Below are 14,119 nucleotides of genomic sequence, written 5' to 3' on the forward strand. Positions count from 1 at the left end.
TCGATTCATTGATTATAAAGGCCAGAATTCTCGCGTGCAGAGCAGAGCAATTCTTTCCTGTGCAGCTTGTATAACAGGGCATTCAAAATATTCACTCAAAATAAGATGTATTATAAACAAACATTATATTTTAACTGTACTTGTTTCACATGCATTACAGAAGCCAGTAGGACATTTATTTTAAAAAATGAAGCCCGGTCCAGCATTTTCGTGGAAAGCGATGGCACTTGAGAGCGCGTTAGGTCTATTTTTGACGTGGATCGAAATGTCAGGCATGGCATGGAAATGACATCTTCCGAAGACAGGTGGTAGCGCTTGCGTATTTAGTGTGCGAGTGTGCAATTCCGTTGGCTACACCTTTGTGAACCAGGACGCAGGTGTGTTTTGAAGTTCCCTTCTGTTCTGTTGAGGGCAATGAAGCCCTCTGCACAGCCGAATTTCTAAGGCGGTTTCGTGCATTCTTCATTTTGTATGCTTCTCATGGGCAAGCAGGCGCCGCGTGAACTCTCAAGAATGTTTCTACGTCAATCTTTTGCTTCGACGACGACGGGTCTGCGACTCGGTAATTGCAAGGGGTAGGCCAGTTCTCAGTACGTGCGTGTGCTTCGGGTCTTCTCGGTTCCAAAAGAAGTTGTCCCTAATCTCACAGTTCGTGAAAATTTTAGTTTGTCATTGCAAGTCTGTCTGCATTGGGGGGAAACTGCTCCTCCTCTACCAGGCAACTTCTGAAAACCCGTCCGGAGATACCGCACTTTCCCGACCAGACCGTCCCCGCAGTCGTAGATTTCGAGAGAAGGGAGAATAGACTTTATTTGGCTCTGGAGCTGTTCTGCAGAGCGCTGTTCTGCAGAACGCCTGTGGATGGGTCCTCAGTCCAGGACTCCGGAGCGGCTCTTCCAACACCTCTTTCTATCCATGTCCTCCCCGGCTGTCGTCCTATCTCCTTTGTTTTGCGTTCGTCCTCTTTTTACAGGTATGTTTCTGCCGCACGAGATGTACTCTTTAAAGGGCCAGTAAACAGGTTCCGAATTGTTTTACACACCCCAAACAAGCTCGCCAATTCGTAGAGCAGACCGCAGCGCTCACATTTTCTTAATATTACAGCGCTGCGTGCCGCGCAGACCCTCCATTTCGAAAAACAATTCCCGCGCCTCTTTCTTTCGCCTGACCAATCCCACTCGCACGCGCAGCGACGCAACTTGCCCATGGTCTCGTCGATTGGTCTAAACCAGGTCTCAACAAGTGTACGCCAGTTCGTGTTCCCACCCACCGCTACGAAACTGCGCCCAGTTTCTTGGCCCTGCGGTGATGCGGTTTCGGCCACGCAGTTGTCGTGGGTATATTCCTCGCACTGCATGGCATCTGCACGCACTTGGCCTTCGACATGAGTAACACGTGGACGGGAGGAACTTGAAGCGTTGTTCAGCTGTCGGCTGCAAATCGAGCGGAGAGAGGGGGGAATAGCTCGGACTAAAATCCCTAGATTTATCCTTTTTACTTAAGTACCGACAACTGCCTCCTTTCCAGGCCCTCTCTCACGCGCAGCTGGCGTCCGACGCCATTTTCTTCGTAACTTGGAAGATTTACAAAGCCATGCGCGTCTAAGTGCATTAGCCACGCATCTTTCAGGGGGCAATATGCTAAGGCGGCGCGCCTTTCTCCTCCCGTCAACCCCTTGTCATTAGTGAATGGGGGATCGCGTTTCACCGGGTGCTGGAAAAGCATTAGGAAGAACACGGCTACCGAAAACGAGCGTTAGCCAATGAGATTCGTCGACGGCTCTTCAATGGTTGTCGGTACTTAAGAAAGAACAGGGAAAAATCTAGGGACTTTAGCTCGGACGGGTCGGGGTTCTACACGCTTTTCACTCGCGCCCTTCCGTCGTCTTGCACAGCTATACCACGCATTCCTGAGTACTGCATTGTGAACTGTCACAAATGTTTAAAAATACCGAAGAGCCGAAAACTGCCCGTCAAGTTACGAAGCACGTGCGACAATGTAAACAATAGAGAGTTTTAGCAAGATACAGAAATACGGTACGCAAATACGGTAAGACCATACGGTAGCGTTCCTTTATTCCCGCTGGTTGTGCTTTTGCCGCTCTCCGTTCCAGTGATAATGCGTACCCCAAACGACAGGTACCTCGTTAACAATGCGTAGGCTGACGGGCAACAATGAGGCGTGACAACGCCACAGTAACTTTTTAAAAGCTTTTGTGGTGTTGGGTGCCTCCAACAGCAAGAGGTCGACGACCTGGAAAGGAGGAGTGGTACCGTCATACAGTAGCGTATTTGCGCCCCATATTTCCGCAAGAAGCTAAAACTCTAATTAACGACCAGGAGCCGCAGCAAGCGGAAGCGCATTGCGACTGATCGAGCTCGCCGATGACGTCAGTTGCTGACGTCGTGTCCTGTTGCCGAAGTAGGCGGAGTCACGACGACGGGCTGCGCCTTCCCCTCTGTGGTGGAGAAGGGTGCCGAGGACGCGCGAAAATTTGAAACCGGCTGAAACGGATCTTCTAACCCCTGTAGCTTCCTTATTATAGCACGTACTCGCAAAATTCTTGTGGCAGCATGATCACATGGCAAAAGTGCGCATATTTTTCTTCATAACAATTTTTGGACGTCAGGGTTGTTTACTGAAGTTACCCATCCATTTATTTGAAAGAAAGCGCTCGTAGCCAAGTCGGCAAGCCAATCGCTTTGAGAGCCTGTGGCCTTACTACGAAAACAAGGCACGCCAAAGTATTTTGTTTTGTTTCATACATTTATTGCTTTCTAGAGATTAGTCTATACTGACAGAGGCACGGAAGTAAACACAGTTTCCTCTTTCAGTTGCCATAGCAGTGCTTACACGTTTAAAATTGTGGTAACTTGCTTAGTGGCGTTAAACGCTAGCTCTAGGCCACCACGCTGGACGTTGTCCGTTTAACTGACCGTCTCTTATGTTTTTCATGCAATATGAGCTTATTAATTAAAGGGGCCCTGCAACACTTTTTCAGCGTGGTCAGAAAACGTTGCCGATCGGTAGTCGAGGCTCTTCAGAACACGCGAACCAAACATTGTAACGCAGCACGCGGCCTGGAATTAACAATTAATTCTCAAAGTCAGATAGAAATCGTTCCCTACTTTCTACAACTGATGCCATTTACCCAAATGGCCGCGCCATCTACCCAAATGGCCGCGCCATCTACCCAAATTCACGGCCATTGGCTGATGTGAGCATCGTGATCTGCACAGTTACCGCTGCCGCCGCGGGAGGCCAGCACGTGCTCGCTCGTGCGCACGCTCGCGGTCACACTGAAAGTAAGCCACTTGTACAAGTGGCTTACTTGGAAGAACGTTGGAAGAAAAAAGAAAGAAAAAGTGCCCAAGGTCATGACGCGCGCGTCATGTAACTTCTTTCCCCCGTGCCATCCCTCCCTGCTTAGCTTCTAGCGCGCTCGACGAGACTGGAGATAAAATAGAGCGGGACACAAATATCTCCTAACTCCACCCGCTCTTGACTGATTCTAAAATTTTTTGCGGTGGTCAAGTCATCAGGCAATAATTTCCTTATTGAAACCATTGGATGGTTACTTGGAAAAGTGTTGCAAGGCCCCTTGAAACTACCCATATACTGATCAATGTTCTTGCATTTGTTTTTCCCATTTAGGAGTCATCGAACCCGCAACGCATAGATTGTAACTTCTTTCCCCCGTGCCATCCCTCCCTGCTTAGCTTCTAGCGCGCTCGACGAGACTGGAGATAAAATAGAGCGGGACACAAATCTCTCCTAACTCCACCCGCTCTTGACTGATTCTAAAATATTTTGCGGTGGTCAAGTCATCAGGCAATAATTTCTTTATTGAAACCATTGGATGGTTACTTGGAAAAGTGTTGCAAGGCCCCTTGAAACTACCCATATACTGATCAATGTTCTTGCATTTGTTTTTCCCATTTAGGAGTCATCGAACCCGCAACGCATAGATTTGCGCCTCCCTCAAGACGTCCATCCTCAACTGCAGGTTCTGTGCGAGGACATCACCGAGAGGACGCAAGGACACATCGTATGTTCCCGTACCTTGGTTCCATATAGCGGAATTTCACAATCGGGATGCTTACGGAAAATTATATCCACAACTCTTTGCAAGCTCATCTCACCGCATTGATTTCCGGTGTTCAACAAGCCTCGCTTCCCCTGCAGCCTTATTAGCGGGCAAAAGATCACAATCAGCTATGCCAGGGGAAAAGAAACGAGTGAAATATTGTGACCTGTTCATGGATGATCTGAACACTGATTCTGTTGACACTCAAGATACTGATGTTCTCGAGCTTTACCGGAAAGGGCTGGAAGATTACCGAGACCTAGAGGACAATAAATCAGAACGTCGCGCTGACGAGACAAGGGCGGTCGCACTCGCATATGAAAAGATTTCAGAGGCGGAAGCGGCCATTCTTTGGCGATTGTAGAGATCAGGACGACGCGTGGAGGAGCTCTGCCTGCACGATATTTCTCTGTGCGCATTCAAGCTTGCCTTCGACAACCTCGAGCAATGCCCTTCGCTGCGTAATATGTATATCCATCTTGACCTTCAAGGCAAGGAGTTGGGCACAAGTTTTTCAGGAGTATTTACAAGCCTGCACTCATTGGAGCTGAGCTGCGACAACACAGGGAGTGGATTCGCGCACCATATTGCGAGCTACATGCGACAGAACAAGACGTTGAGGGAACTACGCCTTCGCAACTCCTGTGGTGGTGACGAAGGTGCCGCTGTCCTCATCGAAGCTCTCCTGGAAAACGATACCCTGAAGATATTCGCATTGAACAACATCAAGTCGTCTTCCGACACCTTAGTCGGCTTTGCGAAGATTCTTACAACGAACCGGACGCTGGAGATGGTGCACCTGGGTGAGGTGTGTTGCGGGAACGTCATCAAAGTGTTGGCGCTGTTGGCACAGAAACGCTATGCCGGCGTCTTCCAGAGGCTTCAGGTCGTGTGGCCCGATGAGCTTCTATCGGTGCTCACCATACTCATCCGCAGAGAAGCGTGCGCCCCCACGGTGTCCGTCGGGGTCACTTCCTCGATCGACGAGGACGTTCTTCGAGAGTTTTTTGACGCCGTGGCCAAAAACAAGACACTTCGTCGACTACACTTCCATTCCGAAGTATTCGACGCTCTCGCGAACGGAATAGCCTCCATAGTGAAGAATACCAAGACCCTGCAAGAACTCTATGGCATGATGGAGGTGCAGCGTGGTAGTGAGTACCAACTGATAACCATACTCAATGCCCTGGAGGAGAACAGCTCCATTACGCACTTCACAATGTGCGTCGAAACGGTGACGCCCGAAGTAGCGACGTCCCTTGCAGAGTTGCTCGCCGCGAACAAGACACTGAGGGACATTTACTTGTGCGAGGAATCGAATATCTCGACCACAGCCGGGCAAACCATCCTGCAGGGCTTACGGGCTAACTACACCCTGACTGAACTCAAGGTTTGCTCGAAGTTCGATGAAAACGACACAACACGCGACATTGAAGCACTGCTGAAGAGGAACTTTAGGATCCTCGAACAGCCTGCGGGCTCTGTTATTTCTGGCGGTGACGTGAGTGACTAGGTGGGCCCGTATGCTTTGAAGAAAGTGCACTCAAGCGCTGGCTTTGTAGAGATGTTGAAGTTCAGAACACAGAAGACAACAGCGGAGACGCTACAAGACGTTAGGGCAGTTTTATCTTGAACGACTGTGTGATTTCGGCGTGCCAAACCAAGAAATATTTTCATTTTTAATGAGCTGACATTAGTGCTGTCTCCCATTATTTTATTGTGAGTGTTAAAGTATGACTGTTGTTCCCATACACCATATATATAGGATGCAGGAAAGCATAGATGTGTACTGTGAACTATATCTGAGACATTGGTGTCATAACTTTGTTAGAAACTGTATTTTGTGTAGTGCGAAAAAATAAAGTGCCAACACTCCTTGACTGTATTGGTGATTTAGTTGGTGCATTTTTTCAGGAACATTCTTTACTTAGTAATGTCCGTCACTTTACCGTCCAAATGCTAAGTGTGTATTTTAAATTGACGAGTACCCTAAAGGCCCTCCCTTGGAGGTTGTTACCTAGGGGGAATATGGAACACTGTCAAAGACATTACGATATTGACACGCGTGTTTCTTGCTTTATTTTGACGAATTCGGGTTGCAACCCTGTAAACTGTTAGCATCGTTCGGCGCGGACTGCGCCGCATTGTTCGGGAAGCTTCGCGGTTATTTTAGCTCATCATGTTGAGATTACGCGCATGACGCGAATAGTCAAGTTTATTCGAGAGCTTACGCGAGCGCCAACGGTAACGCTGGAACTTTCGATGGCTACTCTATGCAAGACGACGAGTTGAGCCGATGATCAGATTGTCGACGGCCGACGCTCTCTTCGCCGCTATCAGTCTACAGCGCCATATTGCTTGCAGTGTGACTTTTCGTTACGCGGGCACAAGTTAGCCCAAATAAAAAAAACTCCAGGCCTGCGCTGAAACCGCAGCACAGTCACAGCGAAAGCTGGAAGAGCGGCGTTTCTCGATCCCGTTGTAAGCGCTCTTGGGGCTACAATACAAGTACACTAGAAAGGTGTCCACTACGCCATAAATCACAATTTTTGTGAAGTTGGGAAGCACCTACTAAGCCAATATTCGTCATTCTGCGGAGAAGCGAGGCACCAGCTACACGTCTGTAAGGCATTATGTGCACTTTGTTGACGCGACGACTGATGACGATAAAGAATTCTGGCTCAGCCCTTTGTAATGGGTTGGAAGCTTTAAACGGCCCACGAGTTATGTACCCTTATGAAAAAATTTAATGTGTATTAATAGACAGACTAATGTCTTTAGACATAAGAATCATTATACTGTCTAATGCCAGTCTAATGCGCTTTCTAATGCACACCTAATGCGAGTCTAATAGTAATTGGCCACCGTTAGTCTATAGAGTCATGACGTTAGAGTTTCCGATGACCATTGTCTAGCGTTAGTCTATGGAGTCCTAATGCGTGAGTTTCTAATGGCCGTTGTCTAGTGAAACGCAATTGAACATATGCATTAGGTTGACATTAAACACCATATTGCAGACCTTGGCCTTATGCCAGCAACAGCATGTTTGCTGCACACAGGTCAATAAATATTTTTGTGGTTAACAATACAAAAGTGTGTATGCTTTAGACGATTGTCACATAAACGCCAGCAGACCATTTCGAGCAATGACTAGATCACCATTGTTCTTTACACGTAACAGTCTTTCAAAGCCAGTCAATAATCTTGCAGGTCTATGATACACGCATTTGTAAACGAGCGCTAAATTGTCAACCTATTTAGTTTCTATAGGACAATAAATGGGGCTAGTTAAATTTTGTATTTCCTACGAAAGAGCTCTTTTGCAATCACAAACAAACGAAATAAGACCAGGCGAAAGATTTCAGAAGAAAGCGCTTTTCTATTTAATTTCTGACCCAGCACTGACGATAGGGTCTCTTGTGCTGCACTGTCATGGTGGTACAGTTGCTGTATTTGAAACCTGCAAGAGAGAGTGTTAATATTAGCTTGGCACTGAAGCATACAGCTTAGGGCACCATGTGAACAGATGTTGCAATTTATGATTAATGCCTTTTTTTCAGAACAGTGGTATAATTTTTACCATTTTAACTGAATAATCCATCTGTATCAATGTCCAACTACATAACCTTGGCTTCATGCTGCTTTGATCAAAAACATAAGAAAACAAACCACTATATATCACTTCAGAGGGCTGTGGTTTCGTAGATTGGCCAGCTATTATAGACAGACCAATTAGCTCTGTTAGCTTCTTTGATGTAACATTTCATAATAACGTCCTTTCGCATCTCAAATGGTACTCCATGCATGACTGCTGCATGCATCAGTGAGCCTATTCCACCTCCTTTGTTTTAAACAAAACTATCACAGAACAACTTGTAGCTCATGCTCAGCTTGTGCAAGGTGAATCTGAGCAATAGAAAAGTGGAATGTGGAGCTGAGTCTTGGTAAAACAGCTAGAGAAATGCTAAATTCTAGTGAAAAGAATGATGAAATGGTGGGTTCTGTAAGAAACCTACAATATATTTTACCGATATGCATGCTGTAACAAGTTATGGGTCATTTCTACAAAAAATTTGAAAACAAGGCATTAGGGAAAGCGAGCCAAAGCATTTTTGTATTATTACCCCTGGTGACTTTTGCATATTATTCGATAGCTAAAGGTACGTTCATTATGCACCTTGAAGAGGCGACAAAAGTTTTATGAAAATGGAAATATTTTTTCCCGGTTCCATGCTTTAAAGTACACATTTACAATGTTAGCTAGCAAATATTGCATAGTTATGAAATTGATCACTTGTCTTTTAGAAAAACAGAAGAATCCACATTGGAGTGCGTCGGTACTTGTTGAACATCTTGACAGGATAGCACAGCTACTCAAGGAAAGAGCACATAGCAGAGCTAAACTCAAAACTAACCTTTCTTAGAAATCACGCAGACGCTTAAAATATCATCTGAACCCAAGTGTTCACACAGAGGTAACATCATCTACAGTGCATGTGCAAACAGCAAAATGGAATAATCAAACGTACACCCAGGGGGAAAGAGGATCACGAGCTAAGACACCGACACAGAAAGAAGAGAGGAGCATTGTCCGTGTATTAGCTCGCGCTCCTGTTCCCTCCTGAGTATGTACCAAAATGCCCAGTTACAAGTATTGCTAAAATGTACACCCTTCCACAATAGTATGAATTCATTCGACAATTAAAGCTCCCTGTCAAACAAGGTTATTCAAGGCACCATCACACAGTGCATTACACTTCTCTTTCTGCGGTAGGCCTCAACCTGTGTCGTGAACTGTGCGATATACACAGATTCCTGGTATCTTTATAGATTGTGGGTGATAATGTTCCAAAAAATGTGATGAAACATATGAGTATCCGATGCCTTCTAATGAAGGCTATCTCCGATTCAGATTATCAAACTCTCAGGCTTATCGATCATCTGACAACAATGCTTTGTTAGAAGGAAATGGGTACTCCCATGTTGCACGACATTGCTTAAAACATGGTTGCACCACAACCTATAAAAACACCATAAACCTGTACATAGCAGTAAGGTCAGAACAGGGACTATTAAGGCCCACAACATAGAAAAATAGAGCAATGGAATACGCTATGAAAGTGTGGCCTACAGCTTTGCATGAAAGTCAATTTTCAATGTTGCATCAGTTCATAACATAGCGGTAGAATATATGTTTCATTGCCTCCTTTTGCTGTTTGTCAATGCCTGTAGATGACGTCATCTATGCAAGAACTTGTGGTTACACATAATACTGAAACGTTAATACTTATCATAGAGACATGTGAAGGCAGGACGAGGAGGGACACACAAAGGTGCTAACTTTCAAGTAATTTATTTGGACTCAGATCATACATATTTATAATTTTAAGGAAAGAAACACTCAGGCATGTGCAGGCACAGCTGCATCCAGGAAAAATAGTTCTTTGTTTTTTAAATATAGTGACGGCACACTAACACAATCTTGGCAAAGATAATGAATAGTTGCTGATTCAATAATCAATCCAATGTACAGTATAGTGTTATCACTGTGTGGCTAACCGGCAACTGCTGCCTCTTTTTGCATTGTTGCAGTGTTCCCTGAGCCTTCCTTTGAGACAATGGCCCATTTTCCCTATATAATGCTTACCCCATAATAGGGGTATCTCATAAACGATGCCTTCTTTGCAAAGCATGTAACGTACGTGTCCTGCGATTCTTATTCCAGCCAAGCCTCCTTTGAGCAACTGCATGGGTTGGTGCTTTTGCATAGTTTAGTATGCTTATTTGAAACCGGGATCACAACGCTGATGTTTGTCTTAGCACCAACCATGTTTATGCTGTCGGATATCCTGTGCAGATGTGGCATAGCAGAAACATATTTCGGCGATCAAGATTCGGCGTTGTTTTGGCCTAGCAACTGTAAGGTGGTTTTCTGAGTAGGGCTTCTGCAACCGGTACAGAAAGGGGAGCAGGATATCCTGCTTGCATCCACAAGCAGGATATAATTAAGGCTCGTCCACAAGAAATGGGAACAGGACTTTTTAAGGCGTTATCGAGGCAGTGTCAGACAATGCACCTTTTTACCATTATTTAGTGGGAGGAACTAAAAGGTAAGAATGGCTTGTTTCTCCTCAGTTCGTATGACTAGCACATGCAGTTTTTATGCATATTAAATCGTACATTCAGGAACCTGATAGTACAATACTCGCCCGATGCTCGAGGGTAAGCACCATTGGGTGTAAGTAATCACGTGCAAGTGTTACAATGTTAGTGGCTTCAGATTCGACAGAACCTTTGTGGTAATCTAAAGAAAGAGGTAGTCATCCTCATATCTTAGAACCCCTGTGCTTGTATATTGCACTAAAAAATCCTGTTCCCATTTCTTTTGAATGAGCCTTAATTTCAAGAACTCACCGGATGCCAGCAGGATATCCTGCCCCTGTTTCTGTACCGGTTGCAGAAGCCCTACTCAGAAAACCACCTTGCATTTGCCAGGCAAAAAAAAAAAAAGACTAATCTTGATGGACGACGAATTTTTGCCACTATGCCATATTTGCACAGGATATCCGTCAACATAAAAACGGTTGGTGCTTGGGTAAACATCAACATTGTGCTCATGGCCTCAAATCAGGATTCTAAGCTAAGCAAAAGCAGCAACCCAGATACTCACAAGGACGCCTGGCTGCATTAAGAATCACAGGACACATTACGTGCCCTGCAAAGAAGGCGCCGTTTACCAGATACCCCTATCATGTGGTAAGCGTTATGTAGGGCAAATGAGGTAGTGTCTCGAAAAAAAAGGCTCAGGGAACGCTGAAACAACGTAAAGAAAGGCAGCGATGACTGGTCAGCTACACATTGGAGCACAACTTTGCTTTACACTTTGATGAGAGTTTCATTGTGCATAGGCACATTGACAAACTACTACTTGATCATTGAATCAGCAACTATTATTAATGTTAGCTGAGATTGTGTTAGTGTGCCATCACTATCTTTAACAAAGAAAGAACAATTTTTCTTTCGTGCAGCTGTGCCTGTCCATGCCTGAGTTTTTGTTTCTTTTTGTTCAATGCATAAGTAAGTGTGATCCACGTGCAAATAAGTAATTGTTGAAATTTAGCACCTGTGCATGTTTCTCCTTCTTGTGCCATCTTCACAGGTCTCTATGCTAAACCTAAGGATGTCTTACCATGAAGGCCAGATATCAACCCTTGATAACATTTTTTTTAAAGTTTTCTCACTCTGCTCCAAACTACATGGCAAAAAAAAAATCACTAGAAATCCACTGATTTCTTGAACAATGCAATACTTGTATTTTTATAGTTAGCAAACAGAGTTCCATAATTATGACACTGTCTTCTTTTTCATTTCTGTGATTTACACAGAAAACTGACAAAATTTTAGGATTTTTCAAGATGCTACCTTCCTGCAACCAATGGGGAGCATGAAAACCTATATCAGCGCTACAAAACTTCTTGCATTGTCTATTGTGGCTTCAGATTTCATTTCTTTCTCAATGTTATTTTGCAATTGCCCTCGAAAATTCTGAAGGTAAAAGCTAGCATCGCAACAATACACATAACAACATGATTATAAGTAAGATTTCCCCGCACAGTTTCATGGCAATCCAAACAAAACAGATGTTCGGTGGAAGATGGAGGACGCTTGAAGAGACAAAACGTCCTCAAAGAGGTTATGTCGCTGCAGCCAACTTTTCAACAAGTAGACTTGCCTTCGTCAAGACAGCAACGTCAAGAAGCACCAGTTGCTCCCTTCATGAAGACAACTTCAAGTGTCAAAACGTTGGCTCTGGCGTCATTCCATGTTCAAGGATTACAAACTAAATAATACAAAATATTCTATGCTTCATGTTCAACGGATACAAACTAAATAATATGCACTGCACTAAATTGCAGAAGTAGGTTTCCCACACCTAAGCTAAGGCCAGTATATGCTATATTTCAATATGTGCTACGTGTCAAAACTGTCCCATTGTAGTGATAAAAAGAGATTCCTACCACTCAATATGGCTTGTCTGGGCTTGCAGGAAGACCGCTCCTATCTTGCACTGCAATCTGTCCTCTGTGTCGGTGCCGTGAACAGCTGTCATCGCTGATCCATACATGACAGATACCACAAAAGATTATTTTCACACAAAACAAACCCTACCACACACAGCGAGCACCAAACATGTCTTCAGGCAAGTGTATATCGATACATTAAAAAGTTGATCCTTGAAAGAAGGGATCAGGGCACAATCAGAACAGGTATTAGTGGACTAGCCACTTCTTGCAGACTATCGAAAGAGTGGCACTGCATGTCCAACATTCACACATGTACGTAATAAGCATGACCCAGAACATGCATATGGGTGATCCACATGACAAAAACATTTGCAAAGAGTGCGTGGTGCATGAGCGCATGGTGCAAGGTGGGAACAAGCCATACATACGTATTGCGTCATTTAGGAAACACATTTTTGGTACTCTAAAGCGAATTCACATTTAGCGTGTCTTGTTCACCTTGAGCTATCTGATTTTTTTAGTTATGTAAGCCCTTCACAAAACCAATAACGTTCTGCAACTTTCTGAGAACTTCTGGAAACATATGATATATAAGAATTTAGATCTCTTTCTTTTAATTCATGACCTTACAAAGCTAAATAAATACTAAATCACTGAATACTACACCTTGGTTATGCATCCTCATACAATAAGAGGGCAATATCGGTACCATGCTGATGTAAAAAGGAAAGCGTGAAAATACAATGACTTAAACCAACCCACAATCAAGCAACATTCTCACAACATGAGCACAGTCTAAATTATTCGTGATGAGAAGCTGGTGTGCTTCCAGCAGCAAAAGAAAAAATATATAATGGCAGAAAGAAGTTCACGCACTTTTCTCAAACACAAATACTGCACCAAAGAGTGCATGAGTTAGCTTAACTTAATCGAATTTACATATTCTTCTACTAACATTATTTCATATAAACATGTGCTTCTTCAAATGAAGCACGCAGCTGTTGGAGTGTACACTTAGTACCAGTACATACGTAATTCACTCAAATACATTTACTTCAAGTGAGCTCCCTTAAAACATTTATGATGCAGCTACGTTGAAATCCTAACCACGGAGCAATTACATGGATTTCCGACAAAAGGACTCGGGAACGCAACCACAAAAACATATCCATCATCGCGTGTGCGTGACAGGGCCGTGTGTTTTTCTATCTACGTGCGCACTGTTGCGACACTTTTGCGCATTATTACCGAGTTTGGTCAACTCCTCTCGTATCACCACCGTGAAAACGCTAAGGGACGACCCGTATGTTTAAAGGCAGACACTTCTTCACGGCGACAAAGGATTGTATAAATACTCTCAAGCGATGATCTCGTGCAGTAAACATCCAAGGAATAAAGCGCAATGACACGAGGCTTGCATGATCGAAGGATAGGATCGCGCAGCCGCAACGCGCATCCTTCAAACATGTAATCAACGCAATCGGCGACCGGCTTTTACGGTGATGTAAATACAAGTGCGCTCAAAGCACCAAACATACCTGTCTATCGGGTCTCTCGTTCATTATCCTCGCTGTGCCAACACGCCGCCCGGGCTATCGGTTCCTGCACAACAGCACCACGCAATGAATAACCAAGTTACTTAGTTCAGCGACTTTTCTTCAACTTACCGAAGTTTGGCACTGGCTTTGCATTCTTCACAGTCGCTCGTCAAAAGGCTCACGCTTCCGCTCCCGTACAACCGCGGTCGCCGCTTGTCACAACACTGGAAGTGGATTGTCTTTGGAGGTACACTCGATATTGAATCACGCGATTAACGTGAGTAATCGATAAACGAAGCAAGAAAGCACTTATGAGCGCGGAGACAAAGCTGCGCGTCCGATGAGGCTGTTCCGAGTGGACGACGAACGACGATGCATCATCCCCCCACTTGCGGGAGGACGTTCCGAAACGCGCAAATATCCAGTCGACGAATGTCAAGTACGATAAGCACACAATAAACGCCACACAA

The 14,119-nt window shown here is 44.6% G+C and overlaps 1 long non-coding RNA gene across 1 annotated transcript; it reads right to left on the reverse strand.

Annotated features, from left to right (window-relative positions):
* Positions 1-7,385: 7,385 nt before the first annotated feature.
* Positions 7,386-13,878, reverse strand: LOC119371949 (uncharacterized). Its single transcript, XR_005179359.2, has 4 exons — positions 13,779-13,878; positions 13,650-13,713; positions 12,106-12,199; positions 7,386-7,547 (listed from the first exon to the last, which is right to left on the reverse strand). It is a non-coding gene; the product is annotated as an uncharacterized LOC119371949 (long non-coding RNA).
* Positions 13,879-14,119: the final 241 nt, after the last annotated feature.

Source organism: Rhipicephalus sanguineus, chromosome 10 (genome assembly GCF_013339695.2).
Source record: "Rhipicephalus sanguineus isolate Rsan-2018 chromosome 10, BIME_Rsan_1.4, whole genome shotgun sequence".
Classification (NCBI taxonomy): Eukaryota; Metazoa; Arthropoda; class Arachnida; order Ixodida; family Ixodidae; genus Rhipicephalus; species Rhipicephalus sanguineus.